This window comes from Nicotiana tomentosiformis, chromosome 5 (assembly GCF_000390325.3).
Source record: "Nicotiana tomentosiformis chromosome 5, ASM39032v3, whole genome shotgun sequence".
Classification (NCBI taxonomy): Eukaryota; Viridiplantae; Streptophyta; class Magnoliopsida; order Solanales; family Solanaceae; genus Nicotiana; species Nicotiana tomentosiformis.
In genome coordinates this window covers 17,944,459-17,968,518 of record NC_090816.1, presented here as the reverse complement: position 1 = coordinate 17,968,518, position 24,060 = coordinate 17,944,459, and the positions used below count along the sequence as shown (strand labels likewise).

The following is a 24,060-nucleotide window of genomic DNA, read 5'->3' as shown; positions in this document are numbered from 1 at the left end:
TACACCTAATATTAGAAATAATGAATCATTAACAAACTTGACATATAATGAGTGATGTCATTAAAGTAGAATTTTGTTATTGATTGAGGTTATAAAACTTATTATGTTTCCCGATCTTAAATTGTATTGGAACTTATTTTTATTATGTTGGAATTTAACATATGTTAAACTATTTTTTTTGAATTTTGAAATTGTGTTATATTTATGTTTTCAATTTACTTGTTTTAGTAGTATTGACTTGTGAGCACCTAATTTTTGACTATATTTGAATTTTTATCACCTTCTATTATGTAAATATTTTCAGAATTTAATATATATTTTCTACTATATATATATATATATATATATATATATATATATATATATATATATATATAGAGAGAGAGAGAGAGAGAGAGAGAGAGAGAGAGAGAGAGAGAGGGAGAGAAAAAAATTATTAATAATTTAAAAGGTCAATTATTACTATTAGTATTAATTTTTTTTCTTTATTTTTAAATAAAATGAATTAAAAATAAAAAATAAATAAAATTTAATTTAAAAAAAAAAAACAAATTTCGGATGGGAATTAAAAAATAGGAAAAGTAGAAATATAAAATTTAAAAGTAAAAGTAAAAGTAAGTAGAAATTGTTTAATAAAAAAAGTAAAAGAAAGTGAAAAATTAAAAAAATAAAAGTAAAAGAATGTGGAAATTTAAAAAATGAAAAGTAAAATAAAGTTGGAATTAAAAAATAAAAGTAAGGGTATCTGATTTTTTTTAATAAATAAAAATAAAAAATAAAAATCTGAAAATTCCGAAAAAGAAATAGAAGAGAAATGTGATGAAAAAAGGGAGAGAGAAAGAAAAAAGAGGGAGGAGGGAATTGAGAGAAATTTATTTTCTTCTTTTAGGATAAGAGAATTTCTACTTGTTTCATTCTTTCTTCGTCTTTCTTTCAAAAAAATCAGCAACTTCACCACCCAAAAATAACATTTAAACCTTCATAGAACAGCCCTTTTAATACTATAACTACCATCCAAACCCAGACGAAACAGTGAGGTTTTTAGTTGAGGTCGTCGGCGAGTTTCGATGCTCTGTTTGAGGTCTTGCGTGAGGTCTGAATGAGTTTAAGATTCAAAGTTGTAAAACCATAAAGTTTCAGATTCAACTTTTGAGGCGCACTTCTTATCTTGTTTTGATTAATGATATGAGTTGCTTTTTTTTTTTTTGGTGTTCTTTGAGATTCATTTATATCTTAAATGAATGAAATTATTCTATGTTAAACATGCCAATTTTTGAGCTTCCTCTTTGTATATTTAATTTACTTCATTAGCCTGTTCTCTTAAAAAAAGGTTCATCCATGAATGGTTTAATAAAATTTGCTAATTGATAAGTGAGTTGTGATTGTTTATAAAAAAAAAAAATCTTATTGAAATGGAAGCTCAAGCAATATTATGTCTCTATTTGATTATTTAGTCATTCATGTGTTAATAAATGAGCTTTAGTAGTTCCATCTTTGTTTTAAATTAAGCTGTCAATGTTCTAAAGTATAGAGTTAAGTTGTTAAACAAGTTTAACTAGAATTATGTCACTGGTGAAGATCCAATATTTGGGCTTAGGCACATGGTTGTTGAATGAAGTGGAGTTGTGAGGTTACTATAAGCTAATGAAGAAAGTTATTTTATTTTTGGGCCAAAACTTGAAATCTGCTAGGCCCATTAATCTCCTACAATGGCCCCCTTTTGTAGTTTTTGAATAATTAATTTAATCTATTTCATGCTTTTCTACAATGACATACTCTTATGGCTTTACAAATCTCAAATTAGTTTAAGACAAATAATTCAAAAACTTCGTAGCTTGCTTTAGGCACGATTAATAAATTATCGTGGCTATGGGTACGGTTCCCGTGGCATGGTCACGATACTTAAATCTCAATTCGAGTGTGCGTTTCACGCGACTTGACCATAACTTCAAATAATATTAATAAATATATTGTAAATCGCGGGTGCGTTTCACATGGCGCGGTTTGCAATGTGTACCAACCGACAAGTGTACGACATCGTAACTTGTTCAAGAAATAACTCCATAAGGTCAAAGGTAAAAATGCATAATAAGTTTAAAACAGGTAATAAATTAGATACTTAAAAAGTAAAAAAAAATAAAAAATAAAAATCAGATAATTAGGCCAAGTATTAATTGTTAATCGACCGTGCTAAAACCACAGAACTCGGGAGTTCCTCACACCTTCTCCCGGGTTAACAGAATTCCTTACCCGATCTTCTGTATTCGCAAACCATAAATAGAGTCAATTTCCTTGATTTGGGATTTTAAAATAAATCGGTGACTTGGGACACCATAAATTATTCCAAGTGGCGACTCTGAATAAATAAATAATCCCATTTCGAATAATGTCACTTAAATTGGAAAAACTCCCTATCCCCTCGGAAAAAAAAGGTGTGACAGCTCTGGCGACTCTGCTGGGGAATAAGAACTCAGAATCTCTGGTTCAGGGTTCAGAATTCGAGCTTAGAATAGCTGTTATACTTGGCTTTTATTTATTATCTGATTTTTACGTGTTTGAGCCTAATGTGCTAAATGCCGCTTTTTACCGCTTTGATATTGCTTGAACTGTATATAAACTGTTACGAAACCCTCTTCTCTCTGAGTCTTCTAAATCTTTTGGGAAGCGTGCGCTTAGCGTGGCTTCTTTTCTGTTAGAGTCATACCCTAATTTTAGAACGAAGTTCGGACAAGTTGCAAAGCCGGTGAAGTTTCTGTATTCCCGGTATGCTACCCCTCCGGCTCGAGTTGTTTGTTCGGGTAAGCCAGGTCTAGAACAACACACCTAGGATCTAAACCTAGAATAACATAGCCTCATGCCGGTCCCCTAGTAGGAAAGTTTATTTGCATCACGTGTATTTGACTTTGGGGACTCAACATAGGGGTTGGGTCCGTCTAGGACAGGTGTACCCAATATATTGGACCATCTTGATGCATTTTACGTGCTATTTGTGTATATGTTTATTTCGGTTTGCATGCTGACCGTTTTCTAGAATAGGGAAAGAAAATAAATTTAAAAAATAAAACAAGAGTGAAAGGTAGTTATTTGAAAAATTCTGAAACTCTCCCAAAAGTTTGAAAACAAAAGAGAGAAGCCATTTTTTAGGCAAACCTCATCAATTCCGGCCCCAATTTTCAAAAAATAAAATTCAAAAATATTTTTCCCTTTCCTTAATTCCCCCCCTCCCCCCCGACTCGAGTTGTCTGTTCGGGTAAGTCAGGTGTAGAACAACACACCTAGGATCTAAACCTAGAATAACATAGCCTCATGCCGGATCCCTAGTAGGAAAGTTTATTTGCATCACGTGTATTTGACTTTGGTGACTCAACATAGGGGTTGGGTCCGTCTAGGACAGGTGTACCCAATATATTGGACCATCTTGATGCATTTTACATGCTATTTGTGCATATGTTTGTTTCGGTTTGCATGCTGACCGTTTTCTAGAATAGGGAAATAAAATAAATTAAAAAAAAAAACAAGAGTGAAAGGTAGTTATTTGAAAAATTCTGAAACTCTGCCAAAAGTTTGAAAACAAAAGAGAGAAGCCATTTTTTTAGGCAAACCTCATCGGTTCCGGCCCCAATTTTCAAAAAACAAAATTCAAAAATATTTTTCCCTTTCCTTAATTCCATCTTTAGAATTCTTTTCTTAGAAAATCCAAAAAAAAAAACTAAATGCAAAAATATTTTCATTTTTTTATAAAGTCTTTCATTCGAAAAAAAAAGAAAAAATAATTTCAAATCAAAATCCAAAATATTTTCTTCCTTCTTTATAAAAAAAAAAAATCAAAATTCCATTAAATAAAAACTCAAAAAAAAAAAACAATATTCAAAAGTCTTTATAAAATAAAATGAGTCATCTATTCCCGATTTGACCGAATTACGCGGGTTTGATTCTCACCGGATGTGAGATACGTAGGCAAACCTCATCGGTTCCGGCCCCAATTTTCAAATATTCAAAAATATTTTCCTTTAATTCCTTCTTTATAAGTTTTTCTTTGACACATAAAATCCAAATTGTTTCCTTCTTTTATAAAAGTTTTTCTTTTGGAAATTTTAAAAAAAAAATTCAAAATCCAAAAATATTTTTATTTAATTCATTCTTTAGAAGTTTTTCCTTAGAAAATCCCAAATAAAAAAATAATTAAAACCAAAAAAAAAAAAAATTCTTTATAGAAGTCTTTCATTTGAAAAAAGAAACAAATCAATTCAAAATCCAAAATTATTTTCTACTTTTTTTAGAAGTCTTTCTCCCAAAACATTTTTAAAAAAATTCAAAATAATATTTTCTTTCTTTTCAAAAATTCTCAAAAAAAACAAAAACAAAACAAAGAAATCGAAATAAAAAAAAAATTCTTTCTTCTTTATAAGTCTTTCGAAAAAAAAAAGAAAAAAAAAATTCAAAATCCAGAAAAAAAGGAGTTAGTTTATTTACTTTATTCCTAATATTCCCGAACTACGTGAGATCTGATTCATGCGGCGTCATGATACGTAGGCAATCCCCATCGTATTCGATCATAGCCATAAACAAATTGAGTGAAAAAATAAACCCAAAAGAATTGAGTGAAAAAGAAAGAAAAGAGTGACAAAAAAATAACAGAGAAAAAAAAGAGAAAGAAAAATAAATCAAGATATGAAGAAAAAAAAAATCAAAAAAAAAAATAGAGTCTCCCGAGATGGAATAAGTTCACCCCTGTTGGTGAATCATTCTCGAGCGTATTCTAAAAGCTAGTCACGCTAGGTCTACTGCAGCCGTTAGCCCCGAACAGGCCAAACCCCGAGTCCCCCTTGCATCGAGTTGATGCTAGATGTAAATACCACTCCGGAGCAGTGGGACATGATACTGAAAATTGTTGGACTCTCAAAAGAGCAGTGGAAGAAAATGACCCTAATATGATGAACAATCACCTGCCTACTCACACCAATGTGCCATTAGTCGGAATGATTTGTGAAAATGAAGAATTTGATCCGGCACGGAAGGCCATTGCATCAATTGCCGAGACAGAAGAAAAGCTAAAATACGGTCGCCAAGCCTGAAAGTTCCCCATCAGACGAGAGTCTCGGTAGCCAGTCTTGCTATCCTTTCTGCGTCCGGATTATCTCAGGGTGTGATCCGGATATTTTACTTTATTGTCTTACTTTTCGATGTAAACCCTTCTAACTTCAAAATTCAAAAAAAAAAAAGAAAAGAATAAAAAAGTCAAATAAAATTAATATTTTCATTGTCTAGGAATGTCTATTTTTTTTAATCTTGTCACTTTCCTTATTCTCTTTTCAGTTTTGATTCATGCAGATTTTAATAACATGACATGCTTGCGGACTTCATGACTAGATCCTAAAACTCTGTCAGACTTTGAAATAATGAATCAAGAAGCAGAATGCAATGAAAATGAGGTTTAGGAAATAAAATAAAAAATCAGAACAATATGAGAATAAGCCTATGCCAAGCCCGATTGAAACCTGCAAAAGTTAAAATTCCCTCTCTCCGGGTCATTGTCGAAGCCGAGATTGAGGATAATGATTAGGTCACGAACCGATTGGAACAATTGACACTAATTGATAAAAAATGGCTGGTCACAATTTGCCACAGGCAGTTGTGCTAACAAAGAATAGCCCGTATCTACAACAAGAAAGTGTGACCCAAGAAATTTGAAAAAGGATAACTAATTCTAAGATGTATCCTCCCACCTCATGAAGAAGCTAAAGGAAAATTGGCTCCAAATTAGAAAGGTCCATACATTGTAACGAGAGTACTACAAAAGGGAGTATTATACTTGGGAAGAATCGAAGGAAATGACCCCGAGACAACTGCCATGCAGACGCGGTCAAAAGGTATTATGTTTGACCCTTTTACACAACTTTAATGCTCTTTGATTGGGATGACGAAGGCTTTCATTCTTGATACCCAAACACTATAAACCTTTTGCAAGCCCTTTGAGCCGGTTACCTTTTCTTTGATTACCCTCTTTGGAACCTGAAAACGTTAATGAAAAAAAAAAAAGAAAGACAAAGAAAATGAAATAAAAAATGAAAAAAAAGAAGAGAAAAACAGGAAAGGAAAAAGAAAGAGAAGAAACCAAAACAGAAAAGAAAACCAAAACAAAAGAGAATCAAAAATAAAGTTCTCGTCCTTGAACTACATTTGACTTGATTCCGAAAGGATACGTAGGCAGCCTCTCTCTGGGGCTCAGTTACACCAAAACAAAAACCCAAATTCCCCCAAAAGTGAAACTGGGGTAGATGTTATAATGGTTTGGCGATGATTTTGTCTGAAAGGTTCCAAAGTTGTAATTCAATCCAAATCCTTTTTACCCAAATCCTTTTCAAGTCCTTCCGATCAATCGGCAAAGAGATTCAAATTGGGAGGATACAATTACTCGGATCTGATACAACAAAATGAGAGAAATAAAATGAGAGAGTCTTATTGGTGAAAACCTCACGGGCACCATAAGGCGATAGTAAGCAGAGAAATTCGAAAATGAGAGTCTTGTTAGTGAAAACTTACAAAGAGCACTATAAGGGGATGATGAGAAGAATAATGAGAGAGGCCAACTGGTGAAAACCCGCAAAGGGCGCCACTGATCGAAAAGAGGATCCTCACAGTCACTGGCATCGACACAGTCCTAGGCAAAGTTTCTTAGTTTCAAAGCAAGGATTGTGATGAATTTCTGAGAGTTTGACAGTTTACACAGATCAGGCATCTAGTCCAAGAGGCATGTCATGTTCATTGAAGTTTGTATACACTCCAGATAAGTCTTTCTTTCTTTTCCCCGAAAGGGATACCTCTTGTCTAAATTCATTTGTCTATTCCATTGTTTGCTTTTCTTTGAATCCTTTTCGGTTTAACTCTGTTCTGAAACTAAGACAAAGAAGGGAAGGTAGGACTGATTTATAGGGTTCTCACTTGATACAAGCTAATATGCAAAAGAAAAGGCACCCAATCTCGACAAGGGCATCAAGTTGACTCCAACTGGCCATGTTGGCCGATGTTTCGAAATCAAAAACTGTTGAAAGAGGAAATTCAAAGTCAAATGCCCACAAGAGCAAAATAAAATTGAAAAGGTTAAGTCACACGTGACTAACCATCATGGCAAAGTCCGGAAAAGCCAGAGGTTCTCCGAGGTTAGAATTGCAATCGATATTCAGGAAACAACCAGTTGCAACTGAAAGGACCGAGACCAAGTGACTGAAACAATCAAGGCCACAAAACCAGCCACCGTTTCAAACTGACAAATTGTTCTATGTTTTAAAAAAAAGAAGGAAAACATGTGCAATCCAAAAGCAACCTTGCAAGAAGCAGGTGCAACCAAAACGAAATTACGCAAAGGCTAGAAACAGTTTTGCAGCAACGACTGCAAAAGGGAAGTCTTCTCCAAACTCTTTCCCGCATTTTACTCATTATCTTAAAAAAATATATGAAATTAAAAAGAATTAAAGAAAAAATCATGGTAGTATAGGGTCTCTAATAACTAGCTGCGTTTTCCAATATAGGGTCTCCACTCCCTAATTTATTTTATTTTAGACATAGGGTCTCCACTTCCTAGTCGTTTTCCAACATAGGGTCTCCACTCCCTAGTTGATTTTATTTTAGATATAGGGTCTCCACTCCCTAGTCTCTTTTCCAACATAGGGTCTCCACTCCCTAGTTGATGATTTTCCAACATAGGGTCTCCACTCCCTAGTTGATATTTTTAGATATAGGGTCTCCACTCCCTAGTCTCTTTGCCAACATAGGGTCTCCACTCCCTAGTTGATTATTTTCCAACATAGGGTCTCCACTCCCTAGTTGATAATTTTTAGACATAGGGTCTCCACTCCCTAGTCTCTTTTCCAACATAGGGTCTCCACTCTATAGTTGATGTTTTTAGGCATATGGTCTCCATTTCCTAGTTGCTTTTCCAACATAGGGTCTCCACTCCCTAGTTGATGATTTTTAGACATAGGGTCTCCACTTCCTAGTCAGCTTTTCCAACATAGTGTCTTCACTCCCTAGTTGATTTTATTTTTAGACATAGGGTCTCTACTCCCTAGTCGCCTTTTCCAACATAGGGTCTCCACTCACTAGTTGATTTTTATTTTAGACATAGGGTCTCCACTCTCTAGTCACTTTTCCAACATAGGGTATCCACTCCCTAGTCGATTGATATTTTAGACATAGGATCTTCACTCCCTAGTCTCTTTTCCAACATACGGTCTCCACTCCCTAGTTGATGATTTTTAGACATAGGGTCTCCACTCCCTAGTCGCTTTTCCAACATAGGGTCTCCACTCCCTAGTTGATTTTATTTTTAGACATAAGGTCTCCGATCCCTAGTCGCCTTTTCCAACATATGGTATCCACTCTCTAGTTGATGATATTTTAGACATATGGTCTCCACTCCCTAGTCTCTTTTCAAACATAGGGTCTCCACTCCCTAGTTGATGATTTTCCAACATAGGGTCCCCACTCCCTAGTTGATGATTTTTGGACATGGGGTCTCCACTCCCTAGTTTCTTTTCCAACATAGGGTCTCCACTCCCTAGTTGATGTTTTTAGACATAGGGTCTCCACTCCCTAGTCGCTTTTGCAACATAGGGTCTCCACTCCCTAGTTGATGTTATTGCAGACATAGGGTCTCCACTCCCTAGTCGTCTTTTCCAACATAGGGTCTCCACTCCCTAGTTGATTTTATTTTTGACATAGGGTCTCCACTACCTAGTCTCTTTTTCCAACATAGGGTCTCCACTCCCTAGTTGATTTGATCTTAAATGCAGGGTACACCATTCCCCGATATCTTTGCCAATATAGGGTATCCCATTCCCTGGCCACATTTTCCCAACATAAGGTACACCAATCCTTAGTTGGGACATCCTTTGACAATAAAGGAACACCATAAAAAAAACATGACTTTTTCAGGGTACACCTCTCCCGACCTTTTATTGCTTTCAATAAAGATGTAGTTTAGAATTTTATTACAATAACTCGAGGCACAGGGTTCGAGATGATCAAAAGAAGAAGTCTCAATTCAGAATAAAAGAATAGAAAAAATAAGTGAATCCAAAATGCAAAAGCAATTGAAAAGATGTTGGAATGCTCAAGACATGACTGAAGCCACGAGCATTGGAGTCCCGTTTTGATTAGAAGATGCTATAGAACAATGAACTAGAACCTACATCTAGCGAGCATCAAGGTTTAGATCAGAGTCTGCATGAAGAACCAGTCAAGACTCAGGATCAAGTTTCTGAAGACTCATAGATAGGAATCTTGTAACTCATAATTGATAGGCTTGTTTAGTTTCTTTTTTCTTTTGATATAATAGCAGGACCGCGGACCAGAACCTCACTCGACTCCTCAACTCATCATTCCACCATTCTCCTTGAACTACACGTGACCTGATTCCCCTATAACCCGGGATATGTAGGCTGTCCAAAACCAGGACTCGGTTGCACCCTATCTTTTATTCCTTTTCCTTTTGAATAATGATTTGGTCAAACATTAGTCATGTGGCTCACCTAGTCTTTGCCTGAAAACTCTTCATGTTTCCAAGCAAAGAGGGGCAGCTGTGAGTACCTAATTTTTGACTATATTTGAATTTTTATCACTTTCTACTATGTAAATATTTTCAGAATTTAATATATATTTTTAGCTTTGTTACAATATATATATATATATATATATATATATATATATATATATATATATATATATATATATATATAGAGAGAGAGAGAGAGAGAGAGAGAGAGAGAGAGAGAGAGAAATTATTAATAATTTAAAAGGTCAATTATTACTATTATTATTATTATTATTATTATTATTATTATTATTATTATTATCTTTATTTTTAAATAAAATGAATTAAAAATCGAAAATAAATAAAAATTATTTATTATTATTTTTTTAAAAACAAATTTCGGATGGGAATTAAAAAATAGGAAAAGTAAAAATATAAAATTAAAAAGTAAAAGTAAAAATAGGTAGAAATTGTTTAATAAAAGAAGTTAAAGAAAGTGGAAAATTAAAAAAATAAAAGTAAAAGAATGTGGAAATTAAAAAAATGAAAAGTAAAATAAATTTGGAATTAAAAAATAAAAGTAAGGGTATCTGATTTTTTTTTAATAAATAAAAAATAAAAATCTGAAAATTCCGAATTTTTTTCCTATAAATAGAAGAGAAATGTGATGAAAAAAAGGGAGAGAGAAAGAAAAAAGAGGGAGGAGGGAATTGAGAGAAATTTATTTTCTTCTTTTAGGATAAGAGAATTTCTACTTGTGTCATTCTTTCTTCGTCTTTCTTTCAAAAAAATCAGCAGCTTCACCACCCAAAAACAACCTTTAAACCTTCATAGAACAACCCTTTTAATACCATAAACTACCATCCAAACCTAGACGAAACAGTGAGGTTTTTAGTTGAGGTCATCGGCGAGTTTCGATGCTCCATTTGAGGTCTTGCGTGCGGTCTGAATGAGTTTAAGATTCAAAGTTATAAAACCGTAAAGTTTTAGATTCAACTTTTGAGGCCCACTTCTTATCTTGTTTTGATTAATGATATGAGTTGCTTTTTTTTTTTTTGGTGTTCTTTGGTGTTCATTTATATCTTAAATGAATGAAATTATTCTCTGTTAAACATGCCAATTTTTGAGCTTCCTCTTTGTATATTTAATTTAGTTCATTAGCATGTTCTCTTAAAAAAGGGTTCATCCATGAATGGTTTAATGAAATTTGCTAATTGATAAGTGAGTTGTGATTGTTTATATATAAAAAAAATCTTATTGAAATGGAAGCTCAAGCAATGTTATGTCTCTATTTGGTTATTTAGTCATTCATGTGTTAATAAATGAGCTTTAGTAGTTCCATCTTTATTTTAAATTAAGCTGTCAATTGTCTAAAGTATAGAGTTAAATTGTTAAACAAGTTTAACTAGAATTATGTCACTGGTGAAGATCCAATGTTTGGGCCTAGACACATGGGTTGTTGAATGAAGTGGAGTTGTGAGGTTACTATAAGCTAATGAAGAAAGTTATTTTATTTTTGGGCCAAAACTTGAAATCTGCTAGGCCCATTAATCTCCTACAATGGCCCCCTTTTGTAGTTTTTGAATAATTAATTTAATCTATTTCATGCTTTTCTACAATGACATACTCTTATGGCTTTACAAATCTCAAATTAGTTTAAGACAAATAATTCATAAACTTCGTAGCTTGCTTTAGGCACGATTAATAAATTATCGTGGCTGTGGGTACGGTTCCCGTGACATGGTTACGATACTTAAATCCCAATTCGAGTGTGCGTTTCACGCGACTTGACCATAACTTCAAATAATAATAATAAACATGTTGTAAATCGCGGGTGCATTTCACGTGACGCGGTTTGCAATGTGTACCAAACAACAAGTGTACGACATCGTAACTTGTTCAAGAAATAACTCCATAAATACTAAAAATTAATTTAAATACATAATTAAAAACGGTCAAAGGTAAAATGCACAATAGGTTTAAAACAGGTAATAAATCAGATAATTAAAAAGTAATAAAAAATAAAAAATAAAAATCAGATAATTAGGCCAAGTATTAATTGTTAAGCGACCGTGCTAAAACCATGGAACTCGGGAGTGCCTCACACCTTCTCCTGGGTTAACAGAATTCCTTACTCGGTCTTCTGTATTCGCAGACCATAAATAGAGTCAATTTTCTTGATTTGGGATTTTAAAATAAATCGGTGACTTGGGACACCATAAATTATTCTAAGTGGCGACTCTGAATAAATAAATAATTTCATTTCGAATAATGTCACTTAAATTGGAAAAACTCCATATCCCCTATCCCCTCGAAAAAAAAAAGGTGTGACATGACTTATTATTTCACATTGTGTGCTGTTCATTTTTTAGTTAGAATTGTTAGATTAATTTTGTCAAATATTTGAATAATGTTATGACATCATATTTATAAATATTATTTTATTTTATCAAACATGCATTTCATGATGTTGTTACAAAATGTATGTTTTTAGTTTTATAATTAACTAAATGAAATATTATTAATTTGAAAAATATATATCAATTATTTTTACAATATTAGTTATAAATATATGATTACAAATTAATGTATATTAAAAAAAAATGCATCTTTAATATCAAATCTAATATCATTTATACTTATAAAAAAATATTTATAGGCATATATTTATTATATTAACTTTTAAGTTTTGATAATTACCTCACTTAAAATTTAATCTAATTGTGCAATTACACTTGTGACCAAATAATAAGCTTGTAATTACACTATAATTACGTTATGAAAAACAATCATGTCGTCGTAACTATTAGGTTGTGTAATTACTAGGTTGTGTAATTACAATCCTAATAATTACATCAATTCCAATTATTAGGTACCTTTCCATTGAGACCTAATAGTTAGAATTATAAAGTCACCAGCCCCTCCTTTAACTTGAGGCACCCACATAGCACTTTTTTCTCTCTCGCACGTACACACATGTAAAATATCATATACTATTACATATTCATAGGGACTTTTCTAGTACAATACGTAGTCCCTTGGTAGATTTGTACAGAAACATCCAATTTTGTTGAAGACGTAAAATAATTAAATAAATTTAATGTTTTACGGTTTAAGTTTTTGATCAGGTGGTCATACAATTTAACATGGTATTAGAATAAATAAAGATCTTGTGTTCGGGTTTCATGTACGCATCCACTAAATAGAAACTTCACGTGTCTGTTCCACGTAAAGAATTAAATCTGCACACTGTCACGCCCCGAACCTGGGCCTGGACGTAACACGACACCAGTTGCCTGACTACATGCGACTGAGCAAATCAACTGGTTGGCTGAATCAACATGTGATATCATACCATATTGAATGCGGAAGATAAGCTAACACATGTTGATATACTGAAAGTATAAATGCTATAAATCAAAGTGCGAAAACTCTAATATAAGTCTGAAACATATCTGTAGCCAACATTGCATAACATGAAAAGCCTGCGACTCTGTCTAACTGTTACTCTAGTCTATGAAGCCTCTAATGAAGTACTGAGAACACCGACTATACGTAAATACTGAAAGACTACAAAGTAATGATAATGCCCCGAAAGAACTGGGGCTCACCAAATAGCTAGTGCGAGAATCCTAACACTCTGAATCGTCAACCTGTAAATCGTTACATGCATCGTGAGATGCAGGCCCCCGGCGAAAGGGACATTAGTATATTTGAATTGCACTGGTATGTAAAGCAACTGAAAGAAAGAATTGTAAATGCTGAAACTGAAACTGAATTGATAACTGATAACTGATAACTGATAACTGATAACTGATAACTGATAATTGATAACTGATAACTGAAATGATAACTGGAATGATAACTGCTGAAACTAAAATGATAACTGGAATGATAACTGCTGAAACTGAAACTAAAACTGAAATGATAACTGATAACTGATAACTGAAATGAACAAAGAAAGTAAGGATATGTATACTCCCTCTTCTGAATGATAAACCACATGTTTATCTGAGTAAGCTATGGCCTCAGGCCCAATATATATATGTACACAAGCTACGACCTTAGGCCCAAAAATGCATAAAGCATAAACTACGTCCTCGCGGCCAAACATACATAAAGCATAAACTACAGCCTCAGGACCATACATGCATAAAGCATAAACTACGGCCTCAAGCCCAAACACAGATGTTCAACATTCAGGGATTTAACTTCAGGAACTGAGAATCATACTGCAATATCTGATGCTGTAATACTGAATTATACTGAGTTATATGATAATAGAATACTAAATAGGACTAAACTGAGACATGTATTCATGAACTGATTATGAAAACTGAAACTTCAACTGTTTCTGACATGCTGAGTAATCCAGATTAAGACTCATGGGCATCAAAACCAAGTCTAGATTGATTACGCACTAAGCTCACAATGTTTAGAATGAAAGTCATGAACGAGTTACGAAGCTAGAGAATAGAAGTTCTGCAACTATTCAAGGAACTAGGCTTAACTATATTTCTGAGGCAATTAGTAACGTCGTAAAAGAAACGAAGTGTAGGGAGAATCATTAATATTCCTAAACATAGAGAGTTAGCCTCACATACCTTACTTCCTACTTTTGAGCGTAATACAACATTCACCAACCCTTTCAACTTTAATCTATATCAATACCAGTCAAAAGTATTCCATATTAGCAATAATACTCATATTTTGGCCACTTAGGTATTTTATCAAATACTTGGTGGACATAAAGCTTCATGGCCCTCATTAATGATGTTTCTACACCCAACAACCCATTCTCTTGCTCATAGATAAATCTAAAATCTCATTTTCTTATAATCAATATCATTCTTCATCACCCATAAGACAAACAACACTTTTAACCAATAATCAACAATCAACAACCCAAACCTATAACCGTTCATACTTTTCTATAAAACCCATCAACTCATATCTCATGAGCCTAGAGTCTATAATTATTAATCCAATCCTATAATAAATTAAAGAGTGAAGATATTACCTTTTGACGTTCAATCCTCTTGAATTCGAGTTCCACTACTAAAAAATCAGATTTTAGTGACGGATAAATTTTATAGCTAAATAGTAAAATCCGTCACTAATCTCATTTAGCGACGGATTAGCAGTAGATTATCAAGAAATTCTGCTAGCTACGAGCATTTTAGCGATAGATTAGCGACGATGTTCATAGCTAATTTCAATTTTTTTTTTGTAGTGTTCTAGGGTTTCTTTTCTCAACAATGATGTCTCGATCGAATATCTAATGATTTGAAGGGTTTACCCAGGTTAATAAGGTGTTGGAGAATTAAAATTTACTTAAAATCATCATTAGAACTTATCTTAGATGATGGAGGGACCTTGGAGGAAGTTGGGTTCTTGAGAACTTCCCTTTCTAGAGCAATTTTATGTGTTTAGGGTGTAGGGAACGAGGTAAGGCTTTTAAAACGATCTTCCGGGTGCACTTCCGTACAGCTGAAGGCCCAACCGCGCACTTGAATGCGCATCAAAGGCAGTGGCACTGCCACAAGTGCACTGCGACGCACGAGAATACCTGGGTGCGCATACTGCGCATTATCCAATAAAACGCGCATAACGTCTCCACAATATATCATTGGAAAGGTATTTCAAAATTCTACAACTTTGATGTTTTGAGTTTTCTCAAATGTATAACAGAATTGCATGAAATCCGACTGAAAGACAGACCTTCCATAAATTTATTCGATTTTATCGAATCTTATGCACTTCACTGTCCGTCTTGATTCCAAAACAACTATTTTCCCCATACTCATCCCGATAGGATTTCATGTCTAAAATATTAAATTAATACTCATTAAATACATTCACACCTAATCCGAATTTACGGAATATTACGCACACGACGAATGTGTCAAAGATATAATTAAGTAAAATATTAAAGTGTACTCTCTGGGACAGTTGGAACCTTTAAATTGAATGAGATCAATGTTGAATAGGTATAAGTTAAATTCCTAACTAAATGTATTTGCAAACCAAAATATAACAGCAAAAAGAGGATTATCAACAACACTCAGGGATGGATGCAAAGCTCCGATTACATCTGAATCTAGTACTTCGACGTGAAGTATAAATTAACGTATAAAATTCACATTAAGATTGCAAGAAATAATAGGTCTAAAACCGCTATAAATTTAAATTTTTTAATAGATCCTATTCTAAGAACCTAAGATATTGAACCAATAAAGTTTAAATCTTGAATGCGTGTCTAATAACAATTGGGAGACACAATAGAGTGTCTTGTATGTGGACAAATAGAGAAAGAGACCTGCAGAGTTATTGAGCTATCAATTGCATTATGCATTAAAAGCCTGTAAACACTATGTAGAAAAGTAAAATTAAAGCATGCGATATGGAATGATAGAGACCAATCATTTATGTTGTGGAACAAGACATCAATCAATTTCTAAACAACATTAATATAATATGCTTTTCATAACACAATTGTATAGCACTTCTATAGTGGCCTAAATTAGAACAAGTTGTCTACTTTTTTTTGCTGAACAAGCCAGTACATAAGCATCTTCAATACAATATATATTCGTGCATCGACAAGTTTTTCACGAGCTTCTTGTTCAGTTGAAATCTGATTTTATAGGCTGATATACCAGCAGGTGCATACCCTGTGCAAAAGCTGAACCATCTATTATTTGAAATGATGAGATTGCCACTTATATTTTCTATAAAATATATGTCTCCCTCACATGAGCCTGATTCTTTTAAATGGATGACGACAAGATTTGAACCAATATATGTGTTCCGTTTTTCTAAAGTAACTTCATGATCAACAGATAATTATTATTCCTAAAAGTTACTTTACTGGGATGGGGGCAAATGATATAAGTACACTACTATTACTAGTATACATAAGTTATAGGATATTATTGCGAAATTTGAGTAAGCTCTCACATTTAATGTATATCTAATATCCGATCTGGATTTCAAAATTAAAAGAGTTAACAAAAATACTTAAAGCTATATAACAAAAGTATTTAAAGTTATACGTTAAATAACCTCTCTCACATAGTAGGTTAATTAACACTTGAGGAAGACCGAAAATGGTGGTCTGGATCCAAATTTCCAACGCTGAAAGCGACGGCATAATTGAACACGTACTGACATACTTTGATCAACTGGAAGGGTACCTTTTGAGTACAATTTCAGTCTATAACACTACAACTCCGTAAATCCAGTATTTCCAATATGATGTCTAATCCTATGTCTACCGTAATAAATGAATCTTCTAATCTATTTGTATTAGCTGATCAGAAGTATGATGGAATTAATGAAGTCCCTAATGATATTTTAAATAAGAAATTGGCACTGTATAGCCGCTCTTAAAATAATAGCCGAAAAAATATATTTTTTTATGTATATGTATATATTCTGTATGTTATATACAAAAATTATACAAATTTTATATATTGTTTCGGCTACAGAATGTAAATAATTTCTGACGCGAGCTAAAAGTGGAAAAAACCCTTATTAAATTAGACTTCTGGTATTAATGTGATTAAAAATGAAATGCCTATACATAAATATTTGTTTGAAACAAAAGCAAATGTAGAACATTATGTGTTTATCTGAACTCAGTCGCTTTGGTTCGAACCATATATATATGTGTAATTATTTTATTAAATAAGTACAAATAATTAATTTGAACACAATAACTTATAGAATGAGTTATGACAGGATCCCGAACCGAGCTCACAAAATTCAAATCTTGAATTTGTCTATGTTTCTTAAAGTAGTTTTTTAGTTAAATGGATAGTTATCGACAATGTGTGTCCCTGTGTAGCTGTGTTTAGAGTAAAGGTGTTTACTGGACGGGCTGGACCGAGCTGGTCATGGGAAAAAATAGCCCGTCCGGTTAGTGGGACGGGCTGGTTAGTGGGTTGTTAGTCGGCTGGGTAATTCTGGGTTCTAATGGGCCCGTCCGGGTTCAGGCCTATCCGATTCGAATCGGGCGGGGTTTTTATATATATATATATATATATATATATATGCAAATTTCTAAATAATAAAATAATATTTTAAGACATAAAATTAAACTTTTAAACTTTAAAGTGTTAAATTTGAAATTTGAATATTAAAATTTGAAAATTGAAATTAAGTGGCTACATAAAATTATTTAACTTGCAAGTTATTTTTTAATTTTTGAACTTGTAAATTAAAAGTTTACAATAATTAAAAGTTAGTATTTACTGCTGCCAAGTGCCAGTAAGAGCAAATTGTCTAATAAACTAACACATTAAGCTTAAATAAGTCTAATGAATTCAAAATACTCCCTCACTTTCAATTTAGATGAGGTAGTTTGACTCGGCACGAAGTTTAAGAGAAAAGAGGGAGATTTTTAAAACTTGTGGTCTTAAAAGCATAAGGGATAAAAGTTTTGTGGGGCCATGACATTTGTGTGGTTATAAAAGTTTCTCATTAAGGATAAAATGGAAAAATGAAAAGTTTAAAAGTTGAATGACGAGCGCAAAACACAACACGAAATTAAACAATGCTCTAGTACTTTCTGGTTTAACTGCTACTCAGGATGATCACAACTTGATTTGCATTGATTACGAACTATGATTAACTACCAAAGTAAAGTAATTGACAATCGACTGCAAAGAACTAGAGATTAGCACAATTAGTTTCTTATCAATGTGAGGAATAAGGGTCATGACAAGATAGATGCAAGATAGCTATTTGGGATTTAACTCTAGTTTGATTCACTATATTATTCTAATATTTCTCACGATTTCATTCGATGATTAGTTCAAATGTGTAGTCAAGACTCCTCTCTCGATTAAATCTTAACTCTACGAGGTGAACTAATATAAGCACTGTGAAAATAAGCAAGCATGCGTTAATGGATTAATCTTCAAGAAAACGTCTCTCGAATATTCACCTAAAGTGATTTAATCAACAATTCAACAAGATCGTTTGGTTACTTAAGAGAATCACCGAATTAAACCAAACAAAATAATGCAAAGATAATCGCAAATATATTCCTCTTTTGATTAAATAAATCGGTTAATAAAGTTGCAACAATTCAAAACTCCATAAATTGAATTCAAGCAAGAAACTAGAGTTAAAATCCACAAATATTTATCAAAATACTATATACGTCAAACTCTAAGGGAAACTACTCCATAATCATGGAGGAAGTCATCACAAATATAATTAAAGAGTAATAAAACATTATTCTAACGTTACAATCCAAACTCCCGTATTGAATTGATGGAAAGATGATGAAATCTTGTGTCTTGTAGCTTCCAATGCTCTCCCAAAGCTTCCAAGGTTAAAAGTCCCTTAAAAAATATCTTTTTGGTGTATTTATACCATGTAGCAGTGGGCCCAGGCGAAACTACCCTTTCCAAGCCAAAATAGAAACATACTCAGAGAAAATTGTACAAGAGCGCCGCCCCATGCGGGGCGCTAGTGGGAAAGTTCAGAGAGCGATTTCTGACCTACGACAACATTTTACATTGTCGCGCTACCCCATGCGGCACAACTGTGTAATTTTCCAAGAATGTTTTGTTTTCTTCACGTTTTGACATCCAGACTTGGCTCCCGGCGTCCGAACGCGTTCCCGATTTCATTTCTTGGACTTTTACTCAGACTTCAAAACTCCAAATTATTCGATTTAGCTCCAGATTATCTTCTTAACTCATAATCACTTATTGCAAGGCATAAAATACATAATAAGTTCAATACACTAATATTTAAGCTCAAATACAAGTAAAATGCAGAAATTTTAGTGCAAACTATGACTAAAATACAGGTTTCTAGCCTACCATCAACACCTGCACTTAAATCATTGTTCGTCCTCGAGTAATCAAACTGCACTTCACATAGAGACGATCTTCTTATCAAACAAGTTCCCTAACTCATCATGCCAAGAATATTTAAAGTAAACTAAGCACTCCATCATAATATCCTAGCCTTAAGACTCGACTCACATGCACCACGTATTTCAAAACCTACTCATTTACTCTAACTCAGAGGCCAAAGACATTACCTTTCCTTCGCAAATCATGTGCCTTCACACCAAAGATAGAGAGTAGTTCCACACACAATAAAATTTAAGAACACATAGGAACTCAAGATAGAAAGAATTAACTCACTCTCAGAAATAAAACTCATGTGCCACAAAAGACGTACCATAGGCTTGTCCGTAATGTAATACTCTACTAATTGAGCTCATTCGGTCCAAGATCAAGTAGGACTTTATTTTTATTGTAATGTAAGTTGCAGTACGGGTAGGATACATTTGGATATAGTGACTATACCTCCATGAGCACTTTAATACATACAATTTTACAATTTAAACCCCACACTTATGTTTGAACCAAATTCCAAACTTCACACATAATAGCATCAAGCTACCAATATCTTTAAGTACAGACAATAGGAGAACTACCACTAGTGAGGAATCCATTTTTCTTTTCTAAGTTATGATTTTTTGTTTTTTTCTTTTCAAGCAAACTCGTTTTTTCTTTCAATTCCCTACAAATGGCTCTCACAATTTTTTTCAAAGCAGTGTACCTCTCTCATTTTTTATAATCCCACAAAAAAAACCAATCATATCTCAACTTAGATTTACAATTCATAGCAAGATCAAGTGCCCAAGAGTGGAAAAAAGTTTCAAACAGATAGTTAATTAAAACAAAGTGGATGGGGCTTGCAATGTGGTTGCCAAAGAAGTAAGATTACAGGCTCAAAAGGCTAACTACGATACACAATAATTAGGTGGGTAAAAGCATATATCTGGCTCAACAAAGGAACGCCTATATCACATCCTAGACTGAACAAGACTGTTATTTCGCTTTACAAATATATGGGGAAAGTTCTAGATATCAACTGACATGCACTGAATATCAGCAACAACCTCACGCACAAATTGGCACATAACTCACTCGCGATCGTATCTATCCTGACTCTCTAGTCAAAGCTGTTAAAGTCACAATCACCAATTTAAGGCACTTATAGATGAGCTAAGAACTAAGCCTAGGCGTCACAACTAAGGTACTCATCGCTCTCAAGGTACAACAAAGTCAAGAAAAATCATCTACATTTAATACCATAGCACAAGACCTCTCTAATCCTAACAAAAGAAAAACGAACTACCCCCGGTTTAAGCAAAATCCTTGGAAATGAACTGGGGCACAAAGAAAAACCAAGGGGGAATTGTTACACTATCTAAGAAAAACAATTTTTTTCTTCGAATTTGATCCATCAAGAAGACAGTCGAGGAAATCCATCGTCAGAAAAAGTAAAAACAAATTCCAATCAAAACAAAAACAAAAACACATGTACATATTTACATCCTCCACCCCAAACTATAAATTGTGGCATGTCCCCATGACACACAAATAAAACAAGAGGTAAAGTAAACTCTCATGATTCATCTAGTCGGGGTCTGAATCGAAGTTGGGATCTCCTTTGCACTCCCGACCCAATGCACACATCCATGCTAAGAGATTCTTTTCGGCCTTCTTTGGGTACACCCCACACTTATCAGTTTTACTCTCTCCAAGTTTCTCTTTTCGAGTCCCTCTTGCTCTTTCCATCTTGAATATCACCCTTTCCTCCCCCACTCTGAGCATGAGTTTCCTTTCTTGAATGTACAAAATTGCCCTGCCCGTAGCCAAGAAGGGTCTCCCTAGAATCAGAGGAACCTCTCTATTTTCCTCCATGTTCACCACAATTAAGTCCACAGGGAACATAAATTTGTGCACCCGAACTAGCACATTTTTCACTATTTCTTCAGGTATGATTGTGGTCTGATCCGCCAGCTGCAAGGACACATGTATCGACCCGATTTCTCCAATCTCTCCCTCCAATTTCCTGAAAGTAGTCAAATGCATAAGATTAATAGAAGTACCTGAATCACACAAAGATTTTTCAAACTTAGTACCTGCTAAAGAGCAAGGTATAGTAAAACTCTCTAGATCTCCACACTTTTGAAGAACTTGTTTTGCAGAATGGCACTATAATGTTCTGTGAGCTTGACAATCGATGTCTCTTCCACATTTCTCTTTTTGGACATATCTCCTTAAAATATTCAGCATAAGCTGGCATCTATGAAAGTACCTCTGTGAAGGGTATATTCACATGCACCTACTTGAGCACTTCTAGAAAGTGCCCAAATTGTTTGTCGAGCTTCTCTTTTCTCTGCTTCTGTAGGAAAGGTAGAGCATGCATATATTAACTTTCTTCAGTCTCCTCATTTATTACATTCTCATCTTTCTTCTTCTTCTGAGCTTTAATCTTCCCCTTCTTCTTCAGACCCTCAACTACCATCCCTGCACCTTCTTGAATGTTGTCATTTTTCTGCTTCTCCACAATCTCCACTTGCCTTTCAATCAGCTCTTCCCTTTGTTTTGCCCTGGGATCCTCTAATACATTCCCACTCCTCAAAGACACTATATTTATTATCTCTTTTGTATTTCTTTCAGTATCAGCAGGGAGAGTTCCTAGAAATCTCTTAGACAATAGATTAGCTAGTTGCCCCACCTACCTTTTCAAGTTTCGAATGGCCGTGCCCTATTCTCTGATAGTTGTGACATTGGTTTCAAGCCTCTCATCTATCTTAATAATAAAGTGCTTCATCAGATCTTCCATGATAGACTGATTAGACTGTGGAGGATGACATTGCTGCCTCTGCTGATTTTGAAAACCTAGAGCTCATTGTCCCTGGGGTCTAGAGTTATTTTGCTGCCATGCATTTGCACTACCACCTGGTCAACTCCAAGAGAAACATAGGTGCCTCTTCCCCATGGAGTTAAAATTGTTTCCACTTTGGTAGTTGCCTCTGTCAAATCTCCCCACAGCATTTACTTCAGTTGAAGCTTGACACTCATGTGTAGGATGTCCCATTCCACAAAAGTCACATGCTACTTGCACTGATGTGTTAGAGTCTACCTAGCGAACCCCAACTGATTTTCTTCTATCATTACTCTCAACAGGCCATTGGTTAGCATCTTCAGAGAGCTTATCAAGAATTGCAAGAATCTCCTCAGGAGTCTTCTTCATTAAAGGACCTCCAACTGCAGAACTGAGAGTTCATCGTGAGAAAGGTGTTAGTCCATCCCAAAAGTCCTGGAGTTGCATCCACAATTCAATCCCATTATACTGACACTTTCTCACTATCTTCTTGAATCTTTCTCAAGCCTCGAAAACTGTTTCAGTGTCCTTCTGGTAGGAGTTGTGAATGTTTTTTCCTGAATTTCACTATTTTTGCAGCTGAGAAGTATTTGTCAAGAAACCTTTTGGTCATATCTTCCCATGTCCTGATCGACCTAGTTAGTAAGCTACGAAGCCAGTGTTTCGTGTCATCCTTTAGTAAAAAGGGGAATGCCCTTAAGTAAACTGTATCTTTTGACACTGCGTTGTACTGGAAAGTGTTCATGATTTCCTCAAAATCCATCAAGGGAGTGTTAGGATCTCCATTCATCTTCCCTCTAAGGACACCATTGTTCTGGATAGTTTGAAGCAAACCTTGCTTCAACTCAAAATTATTCGCTGCTATTGGTGGAGGTATGACACTAGATAGCTTCTGATTATAGACTGGTCTGGCATAATCACCCAATGATATACCAGGCTTGGGTATCATATTTTCGAATTGGTCTTCAACCAAGAGTCGATTTAGATTGAATCTTTGACCCACACCATCTTTGATGGTCTCATCATCAACTTTATGGGCTGCCTCAACTGTTATTCGTGCAACTTCTTGTTGTGCTGCCTCTCTTATAGTTAAGTCTACTCCGTCGTCATCGTTATAAGCCATAAGTTCTATAACGACCCGGCCGGTCGTTTTGAGTATTTTGGCATTGATACCCTATTTACTGCCTCCTCTTTATTATATTATGATTATGTGACTTTTCGGGGTGTTTGGTTTTGGTTTCGGGTGAGTTTTGGAGTGAAATAGAACACATAGTCCATAAGTTGGAGGTTTAAGTTAAAAGAGTTGCCCGTAGTTTGACTTTTGTGTACACGAATCCAAAATGGAGTTTTGACAATTTCAATAGCTCTGTATGGTGATTTTAGACTTAAGAGCCTGTCTGGATGTTGATTTGGAGGCCCAAAGGTCGTTTCAGCTTGAATTGGCGAAAGTTGAAAAGTTTGACGGGAGTTGACTTTTTTGATATATGAGTCGGTTTCCAATTCCGGAAGTTGGAATAGGTCCATCATATCATTTGTGACTTGTGTGCAAAATTTTAAGTCAATCAGAGTTGTTTTGATATGAATCGACATTAGTTTTGAAATTCAGAAGTTCATAAGTTCCTTAGGCTTGAATCGATATGAGATTCGTGATTCTAGTGTTGTTTGATGTGATTTGATGCTTCGAGCATGTTTCTATGATGTTTTAGCACTTGTTGGTATGTTTGGTTGAGGTCTCGGAAGCCTCGGGTGTAATTCGGAACATGTTCGGCGCATTTCGGAACCTTGGAGACTGTTGAATCTCCTGCAAATGGTTTCCT

At 34.4% G+C, this 24,060-nt stretch overlaps 1 long non-coding RNA gene across 2 annotated transcripts in view; it reads right to left on the bottom strand.

Moving 5' to 3' along the window:
- Window positions 1–18,562: 18,562 nt before the first annotated feature.
- LOC108946375 (uncharacterized) overlaps window positions 18,563–24,060 on the bottom strand; it is a 42,017-nt gene continuing 36,519 nt past the window's right edge. For both annotated transcript variants that reach the window (XR_001970678.3, XR_011415947.1), the window contains one exon: window positions 18,563–19,253. This is a non-coding gene — a long non-coding RNA (uncharacterized lncRNA). The remainder of the gene's footprint in view (window positions 19,254–24,060) is intronic.